Source organism: Panulirus ornatus, chromosome 67 (genome assembly GCF_036320965.1).
Source record: "Panulirus ornatus isolate Po-2019 chromosome 67, ASM3632096v1, whole genome shotgun sequence".
In the NCBI taxonomy this organism is placed as follows: Eukaryota; Metazoa; Arthropoda; class Malacostraca; order Decapoda; family Palinuridae; genus Panulirus; species Panulirus ornatus.
The window spans coordinates 16785954-16790953 of record NC_092290.1 but is presented as its reverse complement, the minus strand read 5'-3'; the positions used below and the strand labels follow the sequence as shown (position 1 = coordinate 16790953).

The following is a 5000-nucleotide window of genomic DNA, read 5'->3' as shown; positions in this document are numbered from 1 at the left end:
TCAGCCCCACTGGCTGATTTCAGAGGTCTTCAACAAGGTTATAAGACAACTTTACAGCGTTTACTTCGCGAGTTATTATGTTACGTAGGGACTTGTAGACGTCACTAATGGTGTTATAGAAGACCCGACCTCCCTGCTGCATTAATCCTAACATGCAGGTTGTAATCTAGGGCGTGTCGGCTGGGCGTAACCCTGCAGGTCTCTCGAGGGAGAGGGGGTCTGGTAGGCTTCCGTGGTGGTGTTGATATAATTATGTCTCCCATCACCCGGGAGGGAGATGTGTTCCTCTTGCTCTTTCTTCCCTCCTCCTCTTCCTCCTCCTATGCCCAACTGTCAAAGTTTTACGCCATTCCTTCGTCTTGGTGTGGATTGACTGGGAGCTTGGCAGGCACGTACTTCGTCTCAACACACCCTGTTAGCTTTTCTTATTTTTCTCTTTCTATTATGGTCTCTTGTGAGAGTTTTATGGGGTCACAGGTCAGACCATCCTAAAATGTATATTTCGGGCTGCTATTCTTCTAAGTCTCGGTCGAGTTGAAGCACCACATAGAAAAGACCTCTCCATATATTCTGTACATTTCACAGGTTCAAGATTTGAACCATTGTTTCTGTTCTATAGGGGTCAGAGGTCACTTAAAGTCTTTTTCTATTATGTTTTTTTAAACCATTACTTAGCCATATGTTTTCGTCTTACCCTGACGGAGTAGAGAAAGAATTGCCGTCTACCTTCGGCGTCCACAAATCAGTTCACGTAACCTCACGATGCACGGATGCGTATCCATGGACACTGCCGGACCTTAGCGAACAGGACGTCGCCCTGATCCGCATTTCACACGCGCCTTAGGTGGCGAACTCCGCCATGGGCGAGTGTGCCATTGCTCTTTGTCATATCAACAGCCGACGTTCGTGGATCACTTGCGTCCACATCCTCGGATTGACTGCGTCTTGACGCTGAGATGTGTCCAGAAGCGTGTATGGAAAGGGGGACCTGTTCTTACTGCACTCGCACGCCCTGGCCTCTGTGGTCGGCCCACTGCGTCTCTGCGTCTTGCACGCCTCTGTGCGTAGTACAACAGGGGTGATGATCATAAGTGACGGGTTGTGGGTTGTGGAGTGGTTGTGGTGCTGGGCTGCGTGTAGCTGTTGATGGTGGACGCGTGGGAGCTGGGGGTCGTCGAACACATGTTTATTCACAGCCCTGATTGTTGTTTGTTGTTGTTGTTGTTGGTGGTGGTGGTGGTGGTTGTATTGTTGGAGGCTTTGATGGTGTTTTTGTTGGTGGTGGTGTTGGAATGACTGGGATAACTCTAGTGGTGTTGGTGATGATAGAGTGGCTGTGGTGGAGATTGTGATGGTGATAATGATGTTGGTGGGTGTGGTGGAGGTGCTATGGTGGTGTTGGGGATGATGAAGGCTGTCCTGGTCGTCGTGATGGTGGTGGTGATGGTGGTGGTGATGCTAGTTGTGATGGAGATGGTGTTGGTGATGGTGCTGAAGTTAGTGATGGGATGGTTTTCATGGTCGTACTGGTAATGGTGGCGGCTGTGGAGATGGTATGTAATGGTCCTGGTGATGGTGGTGATGGTATGTAATGGTCCTGGTGATGGTGGTGATGGTATGTAATGGTCCTGGTGATGGTGGTGATGGTATGTAATGGTCCTGGTGATGGTGGAGATGGTATGTAATGGTCCTGGTGATGGTGGTGATGGTATGTAATGGTCCTGGTGATGGTGGTGATGGTATGTAATGGTCCTGGTGATGGTGGAGATGGTATGTAATGGTCCTGGTGATGGTGGTGATGGTATGTAATGGTCCTGGTGATGGTGGTGATGGTATGTAATGGTCCTGGTGATGGTGGAGATGGTATGTAATGGTCCTGGTGATGGTGGAGATGGTGATGTGGTGGTGCTGGAAGTGGCGGTTGGTAGTGGTGGCAATACTAGTGGGAGTGGTAGTAGTGGTGGCAATACTGGTGGTAGTGTTGGTAGTGGTGGTAGTATTGGTGGTAGTGTTGGTAGTGTTGGCAGTATTGGTGGTAGTGGTGATAATGATGGTAGCTATTGAAAACTGCATCTACCACTACTACTACTAATGCTTATACTCCTGCTACTGCTACTAGTAGCAGCCATAGTAGTTGTAGTAGCAGCAGTAGTAGTAGTAGTAGTAGTAGTAGTAGTAGTAGTAGTAGTAGTAGTAGTAGCTGCAGCAGCATCAGTAGCAGCAATAGCAGTAATAATAGTAGCAGTAGTATTAGTAGCAGTAGTTTTAGTAGCAGTGGCAGCAGCAGTCGTAGCAGTACTAGTAGTAGTCGTAGTAGCAGTAGTAGTAATAACAGAAATAGTATTAGTAGCAGTAGTCGTAGTAGCAGTAGTAGCAATAACAGAAGTAGTAGTAGTAGTAGTAGTAGTATTGCTAGCAGTAACAACAACAACAGTACTGGTTGTAATAACCCGGTAGTCAGTGTGGCACATCACTGATAAGACGTGGGAAGATGAGGAGGAGGAGGTGTGGGGACGGAGGAGGGCAGGTCCCATGCTGGTCCACCAGGCAGGCAGGCTCGCTCGCTCGCTCGGTGGAGGCCCTCAGTATCGGCCTGGGCGCTGGTGGTGCAGGATAGTCCAGCGTGGTGTGTGTGTGCGCGCGCGCGGTCGGTGCGTGCAGTGCTCCGTGGCTCCTCTCCCCCTCACTGCCTTCCCTCTGTGTACACACGTATGATAACGTACACCACGCGTGGCACTCGCGCCATCCCAGTCACCAGGTGTGTTGCTCTCTTGTCACCTTGTGTGACAGACATAGGGGCGGGGGCGTCGGGCACCCACTTTGGGGCGTCGGGCACCCACTTTGGGGCATCACAGTGTGTGTGTGTGTGTGTATGTGTGTTGTGGGTAGCCATGTGGAGGACCGTGTCTCCCTCCCCTCCCTCATGGTTCGTGCCCCGTCGGAGGAGAGGTGGTGGAGGAGGAGGAGCTGTCGTGGGCTGTGGTCTGCAGCCAGTGCCGTGGCGGTCAAGTGCTTGCTTTCTTTTTTTTCTCTCCCTCTCCCCCTTCCCCCCCTCCCCCCCTCTGCTGCTGCTTGCTGAGGCAGTCAACGAGGCACTGTTGGGATATTGATCCTCAGTTACGCGCTTGCTGAGGTGGTGGTGGTGAGGAGGAGGGGAAGGTGGAGTGGAGGGGGGGGTTTAGTAGTGGTGGTGTTAGCGCATCACCGACGCTGACCCAGATGGTCGTGTGTGTGTGTGTGTGTGTGTGTGTGTGTGTGTGTGTGTGTGTGTGTGTGTGTGTGTGTGCCCCACCTACTACAACCACGACGTCCTCCTCCAGCGAGGAGGAAGGGGGGGGGGGGTCACACGACTGGTGGAACGCCGCGCTCCACACCCGAGGTGGAGTGTGACTGGTGTGACGCGCGGGGGTGACGGGCAAGGACTATGGCGGAGGAGGAAGTGGGGAAATTTGACGGGTGGATGAGTGTGAGGCTCTGTGTGACAGAAAGGCGTGTGACGGAAGGACAGTGTGAGAGGGTGTGACGGAAGGACAGTGTGAGAGGGTGTGACGGTTGGACAGTGTGAGAGGGTGTGAAGGTTGGACAGCATGAGAGGGTGTGACGGTGGACAGTGTGAGAGGATGTGACGGAAGGACAGTGCGATAGGATGTGACGGAAGAACAGTGTGGTAGGATGTGACGGAAGGACAGTGTGAGGGAGTGTCGTGCGAAAGTGTGTCACGATTGAGGAGCGTGCGACGGAGGAATGTGACGATGGTGGAGTGCGTGTGACGGAGGAATCTCACGCGTGAGAAGTGACAGAATGAGGGACAGGTCAGAGGAGCCGACTGGTAAAATCCCAATGTTCCAGGAGCTCCATGTGGACGACAATGTCTCAGATATTGGCAGGAGCATCAGTGTTTACGTCATATTCTAATATTCAACACCCACCCCCAACCCCCAAGCAGGAATATTAATGTTTACATAGTATTCAACACCCCCCAAACACAGCACGGAACCCACTTTGGGAAGATCAGGGTGAAGTATATTCGACTTGGAAGATCACGAAGTTACAGTCGGGGGCGACGAGGTTCAGTCCAGTCGGATCCAGCTGGGAAACTATAGATAAAAGGAGGATATCAGTGACCAGGAAGGTGATGAGTGGGTCATTATAATGCTTTGGAGGGGTCGTGTTGCATGAGGCTCGTAGAGACGCGAATCTTGTATAAAATGGTCTTGTCAACTTCCCTCACCGCATGAAGCACAGTCGTACCCTAATTAGGAATAGTGATTAGTAGGACTGGAATTTAGGTACGTAGTTAAAGAATCAGCAGTGAGTGTATAGGAATTCAGACCATAAGAGCTGTGAGTGTGGTGGCAATTAAACAGAGCTAAACCAATTTCCGTTGGAAATGAACAGGAAACTTTAACTTCTTGGTTCAAGGGAATGGAATATGGGGCTATGGAAGGGAAAAAGTAACACTCCGCTAAAGAGCTAAAGAAAGTAGAGATGGGAAGTGGAGAACACACAGACGTCACCACAAGTACCAGGCAGCATTTGAACGTTACAATAGGAGAAGAAATGAACACAATAAGAAAAGAGGAATTGAGGAATTACGACATGAAAATATATATACAAGACGTGGATTATGTGGATGTCGTAATGGGAAGCTGCTGCTTGGATGTATCATGAGTTGTATTATTAGTTGATTGGCTCACACTGAGGCACTGAGTTATTCCAAGTGATCAGGTGTTGAAGCAGAAGATGAGAGGCTTGAGGAGGTCCATAGCAGGACTGAGTGTGTATATGAGATGAGGACTTCCATGGCAAGGCTCGTAGTTTATATGATGAGTGAGTTCCATAGCAAGGATCATGATGTATTTGAGGAGTTCCATGGCAAGGTTCATGATGTATATGAGGAGTTCCATGGCCAGGTTCATGGTGTATATGAGGAGTTCCATGGCAAGGATCATGATGCATATGAGGAGTTCCATGGCAAGGATCATGATGTATATGAGGAG

At 50.3% G+C, this 5000-nt stretch overlaps 1 protein-coding gene across 3 annotated transcripts in view; it reads left to right on the top strand.

The window, feature by feature from the left end:
• Mtmr6 (Myotubularin related protein 6) overlaps positions 1-5000 on the top strand; it is a 366784-nt gene that overhangs the window by 179853 nt on the left and 181931 nt on the right. Inside the window, exon 1 of one of the 3 annotated variants that reach the window (XM_071659033.1) lies at positions 2564-2758. The exons of 1 other annotated variant lie outside the window; for it this stretch is intronic. The gene's annotated coding sequence lies outside the window, so the exon portion shown is untranslated. Of the gene's footprint in view, positions 1-2563; positions 2759-5000 lie in introns of those variants that run through there. One more of the 3 variants, XM_071659035.1, reaches the window with a different exon arrangement.